Source organism: Calonectris borealis, chromosome Z (genome assembly GCF_964195595.1).
Source record: "Calonectris borealis chromosome Z, bCalBor7.hap1.2, whole genome shotgun sequence".
NCBI lineage: Eukaryota > Metazoa > Chordata > Aves > Procellariiformes > Procellariidae > Calonectris > Calonectris borealis.
Window position 1 is genome coordinate 84,717,797 of NC_134352.1, and position 18,062 is coordinate 84,735,858.

The following is an 18,062-nucleotide window of genomic DNA, read 5'->3' on the forward strand; positions in this document are numbered from 1 at the left end:
GTCATTTCAGATCTGAAATGTTCTTTTTTCCCCCATTGATTGTAAGAGGAATTGAAGAGGACAAATACACCATATGGTGTCTGCTTGTGAATAGCTGCCTTTGGCATTTTCAAAGGCAGGGTTTGATTTTGAAGTAGTACGATACGCGGGTGAATATAGTCCTCTCAAAGTGCATCTTCACTTTCTGAGACCACGCTCATTTTGAACTGCCATCTGGCCGCTGTCGGAGCTGGTTTATAACAATCACGTTGCTAAATTCAAAGAGTAGGATTTTATTTACCAAAAAAAAAGAGAATCTGTCTTAAAAAGACAACCTTTTCTCACAGGGGCTTATTCCATCGGCTCTTGGGTTGCGGCAGAATAGATTGCAACAAAAGGACCTCGAAAGGGTTGCTTTGATTAATCTTGCAGAGAAAATAAGCAGGTGTTTTAGGAAGTCTGTATAAATTTTTATTAAGCTTTGGAGATGCACCCAAGTACATTTTTGACAGGGCGGACTATACCTAAAAATATCATTAATTCCTCTGATATATCACTGTTGCATGAAGTGTTTGTGTGTACACAGATGGTATATTGTTTTAAGTTTAAGCAATATATAATATTCCTCCCAGAAAATGGCAATAGATGTGGGTAAAGGTGCTTCAAAGTGTGATTTGATCTTTCTGCCTCCCCTCTGTGCTTCGGTATCCATGGGTGAGAACCGCCGGGGCATGTCTGGTGACTGGTTAGTGCTTGGGTGCCAGCTCTATACTCATGTTTGTGGGAATTCCTACATAGGTGGTGGTATAAGTACCTGGGGCAAAAGCAGGAGTAATTAAACAAAACTTTGATAGTCCAGTCTGGAGAATGGAGCAGGTAAGAATAACTGGTATGTGGGACTGGCTCTGTGATCAGGGAGAGCAGCGGGAAGAACTGTGATTTATTGGGGGTTTTTTTTGAAGAATAAGGAGTTTCTCATGATGTCCTATTTTTATACGGCTCTGCACTAGAAGGACACTTTATAAAACTGACTTGAACGGCCTCAGTCTGGTGCCAAGTCTAATGAACACAGTTCACAGCGGAGCAGCCTGAACCTTGCAGCTTGGCTAAAACCATCATCACAAAACAGCTGCTAAAAATGCAAAATTGTCAAACTCTGCAGAGCCTTCACCCCTATCTCGCATCCCCCGTTGGCACGGGCTGCTTGGGCACCTGGGGCTGCCACCACCTCGTCTGTAGACCTGTAGACACCCATTAGCGACTGCCAGCTCCGCCAGGGGTGCACAGGGAACGGGAGGGAATGAGCTGGTGGTGGTGCCCTGTCTCACTGCCGTGGCCCATGCTTCTCCATCCCTCGCTGCCTGTTAGGGCAGTTCCTTCCATAACTGCCACCAAAAACCAGCAAGGCACCACTGGGCAATTCTTCAAACTATTTAAAAGGAGCTGGTCTACATTTCTAACTATATGGAAACCAGTTTGGGTTTTGACTCAACAGATGAGGGTGCAATGCTGACCGTGTTCACATTTTTTTTCCCCTGCCATTTCTCCTCTGCTGCACGTTGACATTTCAGTGCAAGAAGGGCAATGCTGGGTTAGTGAACACCCTGGGAACGCCGTGCGTCCGGCGGTGAGCTGTGTGGCTCCGGGACGGAGCAGGCAGTACCACTGGCTGCTTCTTCATGGTTATTGCAGTAACTATTTCAAAATCCTGGGGCATTTCTGTTAGTCCCGCTGGCACTTCAGGAGGGAAGTGGAGATCAATGGAACAGCTTGAACTCCAATTACTCCATCTGGCTGTGTAGGGGGTGGGTGATGGGACAGACAGCGCTGGCGTGTTTCCATGCAGCCACCCCGCTGCTTGATGTCAGATGGATGGGGTGAAGTAGGTGGTGGAATGATAATTTAATAATCAAAAATTCCCTTTAAAAATATATGCTGTCTGCCCCCAACTCCTGCTGGCCACTGTTAACAGCTTCAGTGCCACCAGGAGTTCCCAGGACAGAGCCACAGCAAAAAGCCTCTTGCCCTACACAAGTTCAGTGCTGCATCTCCCCATGCGAGAAGGACAGTGAAAGCACACTGCCAATGGGAGATGGGATGAGGAAGAGAGCACGTGAGCGTACAGGGGTGATGAAATTCCCCTGCCGAGCACTAACGCACAGTAAGGGAAGGAAATGGTTTCAGCCCTAAGCATTTTTGCTCTGTTCTGCAAGGGACCTGTGCTCATGGGTGCCGGGAAGCTGCCAGTCATCCAGGTAAGTCCTTCTCTAAAACACTCAACAGCGTCGTGGAAGGTGGAAGGTGAAAGGAAACGTGCCATGTGCATGAACTGGGCTTAGCCAGGCACAGCAGATTTTCTGTGCGCCTGTGCACATATAGAAATGTATGTTTCATGTGCTGAATGCCTGGGGGAGCCTCTGGATCAGGATTGGAAAGGTTTGTTTCCATCCTTATAGTTCCATCTTTCCCTCTCATCACAAAGCTCAGCCACATCTCTTCAGCCTCCTTCGCTTCTGGAGATGTGAATTCTTTCTCCGTGATGAGAGCTTCTTGGCATTTTTGTAGGAATAAAAACAACACCAGGAGCCTGGGATACAACAGAGCAAATGCACAGAGGATCCGAGCTGTCCACGTACAAATCACCTGCTTTTTCAGCTTGCTGGAGGTGGTTGATACTTGAGTTATTCCATTCCTGAGTGAGTAGCCCCTATTTTTAAGAGTTTGATGAGCCTAACCATGTTTGTGGATGGGCAGCATTCGCATCCTACCAAGGAAGACTTATCAGTCCCCAAAGTAGTCACTGCTGGGGAGGAGGAGACCTTCAACTGAGAAGGTCTCCTCAGGCTCAAGAGTCAATCATTTGGCACAGCCAGGTGTGAGGAAGACTAGGCAAGGCAAGAGGGACATGCGGACTCCTGCCATCCATCCAGTGTAGATAAACAGTCTCCAGGGAGGTCTGGAAACAAGAGACAACCCTCCTGGAAACAGTTAAAAACAATTTGGAGGAGCCTCCAGATTTTCCTTGTATAATCCTGTGCAACTGTCAGCTGTGAAAGGAAGGAAGAAGAAAAGCCTTTCTCTCCAGAGAAGACGGTATATGATGGTTATTCATCGCAGGCTGAAAAGGCCGTCACTGCAGCAAAGCAAGGCCTTACATTGGAGTGCTTCTGCCACTAATTCAGCATGCTGAGCAGCTGGAGCCTTCTGTGGTCCCACCAACCAAGATAGCGCATTATTCTCTTCCTACAAAAGGATGCAGAGAAATTAGCTTTTCTTGCCAAAATTAGCAGCAAATCAGGGGCTCACACTGCCCGTGCATGGTCCATGCTGTCTCTCGGACATGGCTGCTGTGCATCTAATCCCACTATCTGCTCCTGGAGCTGCACCCCACCGCCTTCCTGAGTGCCGCTGGAGCCGGATGGGCTTTGCCTGGTCTGGGTGAGCTGCTTCATCCTGCCATGGCAGAGGGACAGGCTTGGCTGGGAACACAGACAGTGCTGGCATGTGGGGTTGTGTGTCTGCAGGGAGCTGGCAGTGGCAGTTTATTTGCATGTCACCCCTTAATCCTCAGCCAGGCTGTGCCTTCGCTCAGTCTCCGATGAAAAAAACAAACGGGAAACTGAGGGAAACGGTGGCAAAAATGTTAGCCTGTGAACTGCTGAGCAACAAACTGAAATATTTAATCACAGAGCCATTTACAGAGGGGCCGAACAGCAGGAGCCTTAGTTTCTTCTTTTGGCTGTGACTTCTCTGTCTCCAGAGACACAGACTGACATTTCGCACCCACTGAACTGGCTCATTATAAACCAGACATGGGCAAGACCTGTTCGTCATCTCTCTGCCAGGCAAGGGTCCGTTCCCGCAGCAGGTACTTTGTTGCTCTAAATGATGTTCCTCAAAACTGCAAACACAGTAGCTGCCAGTAAATGCCAAGATCTTCCATCCTCTCGCCTGTCACTTCGAGCTGTACCCCCAGGAGCTGCGTGGTCTCTCTGTGCTGCTGCATTTTCAGATGAGCATCACTGTGCACATACTCGGTTTCCATTAGCCAACCCTTATTTCCCAATTCGGTGGTTGGGAGCAAGGCAAAGCGCTGCTCTGGGGCTCACTCTGCAACCTGCTCCTCCCTGGTCTGTGTGCCCGGGGTAAAATCACCCCAGCTCTGTGTGTGTCTGTGTCCTTGACCTCATCTGTAAAATGGGAGATGTAAAAAAAATGCTTTTAGACCAATTGATAAAAAGAGTGAGGTATCCTCTGGTTTTCTTCTCCAATAGTTAAGCTTTTATAGAATCATAGAATGGTTTGGGTTGGAAGGGACCTTTAAAGATCATTTAGTTTAGGGCAGTGAAGATATCATGAGTGGGCCGAGAGGCAGCCTGCAGGGAACCCACCTCCTGTACCAGCTCATCCAGGGGAAGGGCAGACACCCAGCCCACAGCTACTGTGACTCCATTTCTGGCTGAGGTTCCTGCCGGACCTGCCATAAAAGAGCCAGGATCTGCTCTTTGAGGAGATGGATAGAGCAAAGAAAGGGTGGAGGGAGAAACCGTGGGCCATAGGAAGCCATGGGTAGGGAGCTGAGCAGGCAGATGGAAGAAGTGGAGCTGAATGGTGGATTCAGGGACTCCCACCAGGTCCTGGAGGCCTGTTTGCATCTGGGGTGTCTGGGGTGCAGAACTGCAGCCAGACACGGGTCTCCTTTGGGAGGATGTCCCCAAGCCAGGGCTGTTGCTCCAGAGGGCAGCTTTTTCACAGCCACCAGGCAGGTGGGAAGAATTGTGTTTCCTGGTTAAAAGTCTGTTTGACTTCAGAATTGTGCAGCTCTTGGAGCTGTGAGCTGTGTTAGGCAAGGACGGACTGCCCTCTGCAGGGGAGCTTATAAAAGTGGGGTTCCTGGCCTTTCTAATTCACCTGGATTAAAACCTACAGATCAACCCTCCACAGGGCACTCAAACTGATGACACCACCCAGGGTGAGAGCCCCTCTGTGACCTTACATCCTCCAGCAGAATTCCATTTTTAGTACCCGTGATGTGCAGAAGAGCTGCAGGGCAAGGGTGTACCAGCCGTTGGTGATTTGATATCAAGCTTTTCCACCTGCAGGGAGAAATAATAGGATCACACCTATTTGGCATACGTGTGAGCAGTGAGGAGCGGCTATAGGTCTGGGCTTGCAGGGTGGTGAGTAGTCCCCGCTCCTGTGAATGAAGCCAGGAGGTGCTTTGTCTTGCTGAATCGCATCTGGTAGGTCTTCTCCAGCAAAGTGTTTAAGCACGTCATCATAGAATGGTTTGGGTTGGAGGGGACCTTAAAGATCATCTAGTTCCAACCCCCTGCCGGAGGGGGGACATCTTCCACTAGACCAGATTGCTCAAAGCCCTGACCAACCTGACCTTGAACACTTCCAGGGATGGGGCATCCACAAGTTCTCTGGGCAACCTGTTTCTGCCTCACCCTCATTAAGCAGATCAGCAGAGTCATTTAAGTCAATGCAGATGACTCTTGTGCTTTGTTGCATGCATGCATGTGGCTAAGCACTTTGTTCTCCTGGGTTGGTATTTAGCGGTTAGAACAGAAAAGGAAATTATGCTGTTTCTGGTGACCTGAGCCCACACTGCGCAGGTGCTGAGGCCACCTGGATTGTATCAATGTGTCTAAAAAATATAAATTCCCATCTTCAGCTTTTGACAGTACATTCACTGCACCCTCTGACAAAGAAGACAGAAGGGAGGAACCTCTTCCCAGGTGGGACTGAACTGATAGGTGTACCTGCTAAATTAGGCGGCTTTTAAAACCCAAGAGGCTCATGCTTTGTAGCAATATTTTAAAAATCATGTTGGAGACTGCTTTTTCTCTCATAGAGAGAAGCATGTGATCTATCAGGGGAGCTCAAAATAAGAAGTCCAAATCTTTCTGAACAGTAACCTGGTGCTGCCACCAGTTTGCTTGTTAACTCTGCACACCCCCACCCCCCAATATTTGGGACAGGGATAATGTACAGCTCACATTTACACGAGTTTATCAGCAGTTGAAAGAGTACAATGTCTTGTTTTTCAGGCCTTTGTATGCACTGCTAGAAAGTAAAGTATCCAAAACGCAACACATACAGCTGCTCTCCCTGTGAGTATTCTCCGATGGCTGCAATTTGCAGTCTGCAGGAGCTGTGGGGAATGACTGAGACTGAGGGAGAGTAATGAAGTGACTCTCCTGGGCTCAATCATGCAGAAAATGCACACTGACTGCAGTCCCGCCTGCCTGCTTCCAGGCCTGGCCACACGCTTTCCCTGGGGACTCGGGGGAACCGCTGTGGTGAGGGTTGGCATCTGTTTTGTTTCTGACAGCGTCTAACAGCTTCTGCTGGCAGTTTCCCAATTAGGGACTGCCAGCACCTTTTGTCTTCAACTGACTCTGGGAGCGGTGGAGGAGCAGCCCTGGGAGTGCCTTAAATGAAGGCATTGAATAACAGCAGGGGTGTAAAGGGACCCCAAAACCCTCCGCAGGACAGAAGGGATTGCTCAAGCCTGCAGGTCAGGCAGCCTAAGCTGAGGTCCTGCAAAGAAAAGGGAGCAAATCCTCCTGGAAGCCATTTACAAGCACCTGAAGTGGATAAAGGTGGTCAGGAACAACTGAGATAGATTTACTGAGGGTAAATTGTTCCTAACAGCTTTCTGTGATGGCTGCCTGATGGCTTTCATCTTTCAGCACGCTGCCTTTAGACCTCTGGCCAGCAGGCTCAGAGCAGAGGTGAGATCTGTGGCTTCTGCAGTTCTGTGTCATGCCATCTTTTATCCTCAAGTGCCTTTCAGAAGTGGCTTCGTTCAGCCTCAGCCCACCTGATCTTTGGATTGAGGAAAATAAGCCTAAACTGGAAAAAAAACCTTGCTAGCTAAATAGGTCTGAATTTTCAAGAGACTCAAGTTCCCTCACTCTCAGAAAAGAGAAAAATCTTGTTTGTGGAAACTGTCAAGAATCGGAGACCCATTCACAGCACTGCAGGTTTCTCTATTATTTTTGCTGTCACTGCCATATGGAGACAAAAGCACACTGTTTTCATTAGAGAGAGTTTCAAGCCTGAGACACCAGTGTAATTGCCTGGGAGCCCAGGCTGAGAGTGTTTAAAGCAGAAGCAAGAGTCGTCGAGCGTGCATATGCTGATGGGACCCATCCTTTAACTTTCAAGTCTCAACGCTGGCTCTGATCAGTCCCTGTGAGGTCCATTCTCATTCTGCAGTACACATACACACCGTCTTAGATGAGAGAGAGACAGAAAAGGGCTGTATGCCGATTTCAAGATCTTAGATAACAATGTCACCAAACCCTTACTGGTGGGGTTAGACTCTCCCCTGAGGCATCTGAGTAACACCTCTTTCCAGTTTAACAGAAGTCAGTGGGACTTTAGGACTTCTAAACTCATAGTGAGTTTAGTGTTAAGATTTTGGTGCTTTTTATACCCGCTTTGGTCAAACAAAGGGAGGACAATCCCAACTCGATATATACTGAGCCATCAGAAGAGGGCAGTCCTTCCCCTCTGTACTTGCTCTACTTCATGGTTGAATTAACGGTCTCAAAGCCACGAGTTGATGCTGCAGACTTGTGCTGATACGGTTACACTGGTCGGGGATGTGGACAGATGCAAGCCCTGAATGACATTGCTGCGCCGGAGTAGGGCCCACCGCCCACACAATTCTATCAACAAAGCTGCACTTTCATCTTACTTGCTGTTTTCACTGCGGAGCTGCAAGTATGGAATATCTGCGAGGATTACGTTAGTCCTCAGCCCCCTCCCGGATAATCACACAAAAGGGAGGCAGAGTGATAAACCATTCAAGCCTCATGATGAAAATTAATTGCTTACTTCTGTGGTTAAAGGAGGCACATTAAAGACACACAGTTTCTCTCCTGAGCCTAAATTGCCATCCTCAGTTCAGGCCCTGTGTCCTTCTGTCCCTCCATCAAGACAATTAAGGAGCTCAGCCAGTTGAGAAGAAATATAAGACGTGATGTCAAGGAAGATGATTCCGAAGGGCAGAGGTAGGGTGCTGTAAATGATCTCCGGAAGAAAGCTTCCAGTTATGAGGATGGTGTAGGAAAGGGTCACTGTGTGTCTGCACCAGAGCTGAGAGCTGTCACCACAGCACATACAAATCTACTTGGTTTTAATGCAACTAATACAACTAACAGCAGTGGAGAAGCGGAAGGGGTTTACCCTGATTCCCAGCAGAAAAGTAAATGTATTAGGGGATGAAGGCACCAAAAAGGCTGTGGCCTCCCCCTGTGAAGGCCATTCTGTGTGGTACCTGTGGTCTCTGCCCCAGGTCTCTGCAAGGCAGGAGCTGGGCAGCCTTTCCTTTACAGTGCACTTGCTTCTGCCCCCACCGTGGTGGACAGATTAGCTTCAGTATAGGTAAATCTGTGCAAGTTGTGACTGTATCTCTACTTGCTGTGTGGCTATATTAACGGAGCAAAAATGAGAGGGGAGGAGATGGTCATTGGTCAGGATAAGTAAAGTAGAGTGGGGCAGTGTTGAAGGTGGACTGAGGAAACGGAATATTGAAGGAAGCGGAGGAAGAGCCAGAAAAGAAAAATGAAACACTACCTGGTTAGACCATGTCAGGTTTTGTCACCACGTCCCTGGCTGTTCTGGAGCTCAGCAGAGTAGAAGCAACTGATGATGTGAGGTCAAACGGGTCACCAGCCTAAAAAGAGGCTCCATATCAAAAGCAGAGAAAATAAAACATAAATTAAAAAGCAGCAAATGCCAGACTTGTTAACCTACAATGACAGTTATAGGAGTCACTGACAAAGGAACTAATCAAGGAGGGGAGGGACTTGTATCCATGCACACCAAAGCTCCCTAACTGGGAAGACTTACAGACACGTATGGATATATGTTTAAGCAACGTCATTCCTAATCAAGGCAGATTTAACAGTGCCACAAAATGTCCCCAGGAGCTGGAGCTTTGTCATCTACACTGTTAAATAGTTAGCACAATCCCAGGCATAGTTCTGGATCAGGCCAGCTAGCATTTTCCCAAACAATTGCTGGAGACAGTGTGGGAATTAGCACACTATTCCCAAAATACAGTCTGCATGTGAATGTTGGTTTGGATGGTAAAACACTTTAATAGCATGGATGTGGGCTGTTCCCATGCGAGCTGGCCTCAGCGCCAGAGAATACTCTGGACGTATTTGATTGCAAAAATGCTACATGAGAAATTTCAAGCAGAATAACTTTAAAAGATAGAACAAAATTACTAGGCAGAAGTAGAATCAAAATAATGGAAACGGTGTAAAGGTAATTAGCAGTGTTGTTGCTCTAAAGATGTAAAAGAGGCAAGGTTTGTGGAGAGAAGTAATATCCTTTAGTGGAATTGGTCTAATAAAAGATACTATTTTTCTTCACAAACCTTGCCTTGAGGTAACGATTGTCTTTACTGCCTAGTTCCTGCTATAGTCTCATAATGTAAATGAGAAGAGTCAGTAGGGTCATCTCTTTATGTGAGGATTAGTCTAAGCATATAGTTAACCCTCAGCACTTTTTAAGAGGAATAAAGAGTGGAGGGTGAAGATGCCAGTTTTTATCAAGCCACAGAAGCTTTCTTCCTGAGAGATAGGTTGTCTGCCAGTCTCTACTGTAAAAATTTCTGAGCGTGGAGGTAGATAAAAACTAACATGACTGCTTAAATAATTATTTGTTCAGTAGTTGTGTATATATAGCTACATTATCAGTGTATTTATGGGAGTGACAGCGTAGGTGTTGAGGCAGCACTATGGAGGGAAGGAAAAGAGCCCTGGACCTAGGTGAGTAGAACAGAGAAGTGATTTTTTTTTAAATTCACATTAAGAATCAGTGATATAAAAAACAAGAACACTGGGTGCAGCACTGGTGGTGTTGCTTTAAATAGAATATTTGAAAAACTAGAAATGTTACAAAAAGGAGAGACAAAATTATCTCAAAGATGGGAAACGAAAGTTTTCTGTTTAATTTATCAGACAGACTTGGTACAATCTGTAAGGTTTATTATGAGAAAAATGAAACAGGAAGTATCCAACTGCGATTTAGCAGAGAGAGACAGAACAAGCAGCAAATAATGAAAAGTCCAGGAAAACTCAAATGGGAAATACAGCACGGTTTTAGGACAGTGGAAGTGATTTAAGAAAACCACCTTGATGTATACCTTCAAACTGCGATCGGATGACTTTTGGGAGATGCATTTTACTTCAGCACAAACCGCTGGCTTCCTCTGAAGAGGAACCCCAGTAAAACGCAATGGCCCGTATGTGTGGGAGATCTGCTACGATAAGCCAATAGTCTCCTGTTGTATCAAAAATTTCTGAATGAATTCGCGCCCTGTAATGAGTGAGCTGTGAAACTGCCTGAGGCTTGTCCTGTACAGCCAAGAGAGATAGCAGAGCCGTGACCGCTGGCTTTAAGGGGTTGAGGAATGCCAAGGGCTCCCAGTTGTTCTCTTGGCAACAGCAAAGCAACAACATCATGTGCGCCAAAAGAAACTCTTCTGTGTTAAGGACCAAATATGGTGATAAAAGTCCTCAGGAGGAAGAAGAAATGACTGCTTCTCTTGTTCTATAGCACAGGCGGCTGCATGAATTAGCTATAAATGTAAGTCACTCAGTGGCTATGTAGTAGCATGAGATGAAGAACAGGTTTGAGAAAGCAGGGTCCCACGCTACATGGGGTTGCTGTCTGTATAGATCAGACGTAAAGCACCCCCGTTGTCTTAGGACGAGCCAAGTTTGGGTTATCAGGAAGTAGGCATCGCTCCAGGATGCTGGTGCCCACCTGTACAAGGCACGAAGCATGGTCCAGACCTCCTCTCCACAGCGACCTGTCGCTTGAAAAAGGTTTGGTGGATTGGAGTCTGGATTTGAGAATTAATTTAACTGATACCAAAGAGGTGCTGGGAGAAAACGCTGGTGCAAAAGTAGCGGGTGTGCTGTCTAGAAATGAAAGATCTCTCTCCTGTTAAAAATGGGGAGTTTCAGATCCTGCAGCCCTGCCAAATCCCATTCCCTGGGGTGGAGGTTTTTCTCTTCTAGGACTAATTACAACACAGCTTTCAAGGCAGTCGTTCTTTCACAAGGAAGTGTTATGCAGTATATTTCAGCAAGACATTAACTGTTCATTAGATATATTGGGCCAGATCCTCAACCAGTCTAAAATGACATGAGTTTAGAGCAATACTAATTTATGCTCTTCGGGTATGAAGTCCAGCATTTTAAAATGCCTTTAATTTGGGCTATTTTTAGCCAGGCACAAAGTCATGACCTTGTATGTTATTTTAGCAATCTCCTTTGTTTACAGGTGCAGCACCACATTATTCAGAAATGTTTCAAAGCCATCACAGTCATGCAGGAGGGGGGAAAGCAGCAGAATACGCACTTCATGACAGACCTCAAAATCATGATTAGAAGAGGAGGCTTTGATTAAGTGGGTTTATATATTTATTGTTACCATTACTATAGCAACTGTGCTTCTTTTAACTGCACAGTGCTCATTCGTACATCTAACAATTTAAATCACATTAAGTGCCAGCAGAGAATTAAGAGCATCACAATTTGCAACACTGGAAAACATCTCAGAGTTTGGGCTGGGGAGGAGACGGACGAAGTCTCAGATGAGCTGAGTGGCCACGTTTCATACCGTCATACCTTCCCTCTCCAAACGCTGTGAAAGCTTAGCTGGGGAAGAGTATAATTTCTATTGAGAAGGTGAGACTAGTGTTAGGACAAACAGCCCTATGTTATTATGAAAAGTGATGCTTTTTCAGACTGTGATTCTTTCCTGGGCTTGGCAATTTTAGTGCTGACCTGCAGCGTTAGCTGCCTCACCGTCTTATGCCAAGTCTTCTGTTTTAATCCAATGTGCTGTGCGTTACGGGTATTCCGGCCCTTCAGGCTTTGTATGGCAACACACAAGACAGAGGTTAACTCCTCAGTGCTGTTGCTCTCCATGTTTTGAGGAGCCCTAATTGGCGTAGGGGATCCAGCACTGTGGCCCTGACCGTTGGGAAGCGGCATCCATCTTGCTTCAAGTAACTATACCCGGGAGGAACCCTGTTTCCTGCGGCCCCCACCACCATCCCGCGTGCCACCCAGCAGTCCTCACAGTCCCCCGTCCCCTCACGGCCCCCATCCCTTCACGGCCCCCGTCCCCTCACAGCCCCAGTCCTCTCACAACCCCCGTCCCCTCACAGTCCCAGTCCTCTCACAACCCCCGTCCCCTCACAGTGCCCCGTCCCCTCACAGTCCCCCGTCCCCTCACAAGCCCCGTCCCCTCACAGTCCCCCGTCCCCTCACAAGCCCCGTCCCCTCACAGTTCCCTCTCCTCTCACAGTCCCCCATCCCCTCACAGTCCCCCGTCCCCTCACAGTCCCCCGTTCCCTCACAGTTCCCTCTCCTCTCACAGTCCCCCATCCCCTCACAGTCCCCCGTCCCCTCACAAGCCCCGTCCCCTCACAGTTCCCTCTCCTCTCACAGTCCCCCGTCCCCTCACAGTTCCCTCTTCTTTCACAGTCCCCCATCCCCTCACAGTTCCCCGTCCCCTCACAAGCCCCGTCCCCTCACAGTCCCCCGTCCCCTCACGGCCCCCGTCCCCTCACAGTCCCCCGTCCCCTCACAACCCCCGTCCCCTCACACAGCCCCTCGCCCCGCCCCGTTTCTGGAGCACCGCCCCTCGCTGCCGGGCTCCTCGCCCCGCCCCTCCACGCTGATTCGCTGTCGCGCCTGGCCTAATTAACATATAACAGGTCGCGTCCGGCCGCGCCTGGCCCGGTTTCCCCTCTGTCGGGGCGGGGAGCCGCGGGGAAGAAGGCTCATTGGCCGAGCGCGGCCGTCGGCCGGCGAGCCGGCTTCCTTTTCATTGGCTGCGTCGGGTTGTCAGTCATGGGGAACACCCCGCCCTCCGGGGTGTCCCTCCCTGGTGCCTCCTTGTTTGCTCCATTCAGTGGTGGGTTCCGAGGCGGACGGAGCTCCGGCGGATGGGAGCTGCTGTTGCACAATAGAAACAGGTCCTCGGCCAGCATCACTCAGAGGGCAGCAGCCGCAGGAGGAGGTAGATCCCGTTCTGGTAACAATTTTACAATTGCAATGGCGTACGAAAGGCCTCTCTTTACAAACCCGTATCTCGGGGGCGTTTTCTCCAGAGCCTCGACCCTTTGCCGCCTTTCCTCCTCGAGTGCCTCCCCCCCTATGAAACCTCTCCCCCGGCCCTGCCGCCTGCGTGTTGCCAGGGTGAGGAGAGGGAGTTCGCTTCGTGCCCTCGAGTGTGCCACCGAGCTGTAGCCGGCGGTGGGCATGACCGGGGCCGGGCGGGCCCAGGCGTGGGGCCAGCCCCGTCCTGCCGTGAGGGGGCCACGAGGCCCACCCGGGAGCGGGGGGGGGTGGTGGAGGGAGCTCCGTGTCCCTCGTTCCGGTCCTCTGGGGCCGACTGAAATCGTACCGAAGCAGCAGCTCGCCCCCTTTGTGGGGAGGCCCCGAGGCTCGGCCTGCTGCGGGGAGCCCCCTCGGGGGCAGCGGATGCCGCCCGTCCACCGCGGCCCGCTGCCCCCGGCCCCGGCGGCAGGTGGAAGACACCGAAAGCGGCTGTTTTGCCTCGGAGGAAACAGGAGGTGGGCTGCCTAAGCCGTGCAGGGGTGCTTGTTTACCAGCTGTCAAAATGGGTGACGAATTCAGCTGCCACCCCTCTCGTTTGTAGCAGCTCCTCGGGTCAAGCCGGGGAAGATGCTCCCCCAAATTCGCCAAATTCAGGGCCCAGCTGCTTCTGCAGCTCCTCAGCGTTGGCCACTGGTCCCCGTGCTGACTTTCAACCTGCGGTGAACTTTTATGGCACGGCCGTAAAAGCGAGAGAGAAAAAGTTGGGAGGTAGCAGAGCTGCTGGTGCGGCGTTGGAAGAGGAAACACCGTCAGGCTGCCTGGTATTTTTAGAGCTAATCTCTGCACTCCTTGGGTTTTGCCTCTTGGCTATTTGTTAAAAGAAGTGGCGGTGGCTGTTTGAAATGTCACCGTTGTAGGTCCCGTGCTCCTCTTGGCCTCGCTGCACCGTAACGTTAAACGGTACAAGATAAGTGCTGGTCTCTGAGCAACTTGGTGTGTAATGTCATGGCACGAATTTCTAACTGCTTGAAGAAACCCAAAAACATGCAGCAATGTTGATAAAAGCTGATAAAAAAAGGTCGATCTTGCAGCCAAGAAAGCTCTTAACTATTTGGTATCTATGTGATCTTAATTGCAAAAAGTTAGTAGTGAACAGCAAAGGGAAATTTTCTATATATGTTTATATACACGTGGGTAATACAAAGAGCTAGGCAGAGTATGAAACTCTGCAAGTAATCTGTGTGTGTGCACAGCCAGCAGTGTCTAACATATTGTTGGCTCTATTAGACGTGGTCAGGTCTACAGAAAGTTAGCCTGAGCATGTATTTTAAGAGAAAGTGTGTGTTACAGTCCCGGGACAAAACTTCTGATAATCCTGTGCAGTAGCGTTATGAGTCAGCAGTGTGAGTGCAGGCAAGGTTTGAAACTTTTTCTTCTGCAAACTAAGACGCTGTCAAAATGCGTGGTTAGTGTGCCGTGCTTGAGTGAGTACTAATTGAATGTTCATCTTTACTACTGGTGGCAGCACCTTTATTGCAACAGAAGGAACATTTTGCTGTTACTTGGGCTGGTAACTAACTGTGTATGGGTAGTTTTTCAGATTCTTCTGAATTTGAGCAGGTTGGGGTTTTTTTAAGTCCTAACTGTAGTGCACACCAAGGTTTATAAGTGGTTGACAGGCTTATACTTCACCTGATCGGCACTGTATTAGCAAGCAGCTCAGTTTCTCTGTGCTTATTGCTGAGTTATTCTCCCAGGAAGAATTCCCTTTTGTGAGTTCGCAGCGGTTGTTGAGAACATCCTTGTTTCTCTCTCAACTTGTATCCAAAAAATCTTTATTTTTGAAGTGAAGAAAACAGCTCTAATACAGCTGTGTGCCAGTTCTTCAGAATAAAGCAACAGTGGCTTTCTGCTTATTTGGAGGAATTTACTATTCTGCAATCTTCCTGAGGATTCTGCAGGATAAGGCCTTTCCCACACACATAGATGCCCTTAGCTTTACTACTGGGAGCCCTCCCAGTAAGACAAATGGAATAAAATCAAGAATGTGAATACATCTTGTCAGAGTAAGCCAACAATACTGCTGCTGCAGTTTCCACAGTACAAGATAATGGACTTTCTGATGTTTAAGAAAAATACTTAGGTCAGATCCATTAATGTATAAAAAAATAGCTCTCTGATGTTGTGTGGTAAGAGCTTTTATGAACCAAGACTCCAACACCAAACAATTTAGTCCTATTTTCTAGTTGTGCTGTGAGACGTTTGCTAAAATTTCAAGTAATGTAGAGAACGTATGCTCTTTTTACAAAGGTGTTCTGAAATTATTCTCGTTTGAATTCGCCTAAGTGTGCTTTATTTGCAGAAAGTTTCAAGCCTCAAATTGTGAACTTACTTACTCTGCTTAAGTACTCTGCATCTAACTTTTCTCCTTGTTGAATTGGTTGCCTCAGAATAAGAGGGAAGAAAAGTAGTTTCAAGATCTGCTTCCAAAATGGCCGCTCATCACTGCTGAACATTTTATTAGTAACACTCCCCATATGATTGTTCCTTTTACTTTGCAGATCTCAAGGTATCTTAGAAATGTCCTTTAAAATAACAGCTCAGGACTTTGCTGGAAGGAACCCGAAATATTATTACCACCATTTTCTGTTAACTTCCCCCAACAGCATCTGCTGAGCTCGGGGAGTCAGAGGTGCTGAGTTGCTGTGCAGAACTGCATCGCCCAGCCTCATCTCTCTGCTCCTTCCTCCGCACTGGGGTGCTCCCGTTGTAAAATGGAAGTGTCCCCTTCCCCCTTGATCTGCAAAGCGCCTGCTGCAGGGTGGCGGGTGCAGGGAAAGCTGCTTTCTTTAAGTAGAAGTCTCATTGGGAGACACATTTATAGTTGGTACTTGCCTAATGTAATAATTTTAGACTGCTTTATTATTACTGAAGTGATGAAGCCAGCTAATGTGTGCCTGGTTTGTGTCATGCTTGGATAGGCAAGGCTTGTCTGTTTATTTAAAAAAAAAAAAAAAAAAAAGACTGGAATGCAATGGTGCATCCACACCAGACTCGGGGTAGTGCAGACTCACAGGATAGATTGCTGTGGATATATAAGAGGAAATGTTTGTTGGCCCTAGAGCAGTGGTGCTTAAATAAAACAAAAGCAATTGAGGCCAGAAAGATTGGAAACTCTGTGAGACCTGTATGGTCTTGAATTAATAGTCCCAGCTTGTATTACCAAGAACAAGCTCCTGTTAACACACAGGTCTTTGTAATTTCTGTACATGAAAGAAAGACTGGAACCGTTCATTTACGCAGGATTTCAGGAATACTTGAAGTATATTTATGTTTAGCCATCCTTCAAACGGCAGGAAGACTGCAAAGTCATCAAGCATAAGTTACTGTCCACTGAGAGATACTCCTTAGTATTAAGGTATAATCAACAAGTCAGCCAGCCTGTGCAGTAATTGAAGCAGACCTTGCTTTAATTGACACTGAGTTTCCTGACTCTCTGAGCAATGTAATTGTACCTTTTAAAAGTACGATGAACCTTTCCCTTAAAAGTAGCTTTTGCAATTTAACAAATCCATAATTGCAGCAGCAAAACATTTGCTCCTAGATAAGGGCACTTGTGCAGTATTAGTAATTAGTTTGACCTGGCCAGATGCCTCCTGATAAGGCACAGAAGAGAGCTGTCATCTGGTATGCTGAAGAATTTAATTCTCTTAAATTGTGACACAGCATGTATGTGGCAATAAGTCAAAAATTACCAGTTGTATTGGATTGAATCTAGTGGTGCACCACAGTCTTGTTTAGTCCTTACCATTGTCAAGTACTAAAAGAAGAAAGAAATCCTTGTTCTGGATATGCTGACACATGTTTTAGGAGGAATTTTATTCCTCTTTCAATTCCTCTGCTTTCTTCCCAATTCCTCCTCACAGGACATTGCACAACCTCAGTCCTCTCTGTATCTGCTTTCACATCTTTACAACCCCCCGTCTTTCCCTCAGTTGACATCCTTCCCCCTTCTCTATCAGCCCCTACTGTCCAAATCATCTCTCCTTTTTCTTTCAGTTAAAGTACCACCATCTCACGCCTGGCCTCTCTTCTACAAAACCCATCATAAACCATTTTAAAACCTTCCCACAAAGCAGCATGACCCAACCCTTTCATCTCCTTGACACCAGGTATCAGTTTGGGGACCTTTCTTGCAGACCTGTCGTTGCAGCTCACTGTCTGCCTGAAGTGCTTCCCAGAAACGGGGCTGGTGGATCCGAGCCACCGGGCACGAGGCTTCGTGTCCCTTCTTCCTTTTCCACAAGGCCAGAGGAGAAGTGGAGCTGCCCAGGGCAGCTTATTTGCTGTCAGTCGGACCGTGCTGCATCTGAAGTATTTTTATTGTCTGGTGGTATCTTTCATCTGAGAAGCTGTTAGCTGTAATCCCAAACTCCTGGTGTGAACCGGTTTTATGGCTACCCCAGTGCTGCATCTGGCTCAAGCCATCCTGTGAGCCTCGGCTGGGCGTGAGCGGAGTCAGCCTGGGAGCTCTGTTTTAAAAAGCGTTAAACCACTAGTGGCATGTATAGATGTAGCCTTGATTTTTAATCGTAAGGGTTACTGGATTGTCCTGTGCCTATATTCTCGAGGAGGAATTAGGACTGTTGAAGCAGAAGGACCTGGGCAGATGGGTGGCTTGTTCTTGCCAGGTTGGTGGCCAGCAGAGCCGGGAGGAGAGGGTAGGTGAGTCATGGAGGGCCACGGCCACGCGGGCAAAGCACAGAGCTCTTGGCCCTTCTGCAGACGAGTATGGACAGGGGATGGGGAAGGATGCTTGCTTTGTGGTTTCAGGGTAGGTCATGTTAAGGAGAGTTTTGGAGGCAGTTTCTTGCTAAAACATGTTTAAAAGCCTGCGACAAAAGGAGTTAGAGGAGATGTGCAAGACGGGAGATGAAACAGAAATAGGAAACAATTAGAAGAGCAGGGGAA

The 18,062-nt window shown here is 47.9% G+C and overlaps 1 protein-coding gene across 2 annotated transcripts in view; it reads left to right on the forward strand.

The window, feature by feature from the left end:
* The first annotated feature begins 12,916 nt into the window (after positions 1 to 12,916).
* The window catches only part of LOC142075873 (NAD-dependent malic enzyme, mitochondrial-like), a 36,494-nt gene continuing 31,348 nt past the window's right edge, over positions 12,917 to 18,062 (forward strand). For both annotated transcript variants that reach the window (XR_012671043.1, XM_075137904.1), the window contains exon 1: positions 12,917 to 13,050. The gene's annotated coding sequence lies outside the window, so the exon portion shown is untranslated. The remainder of the gene's footprint in view (positions 13,051 to 18,062) is intronic.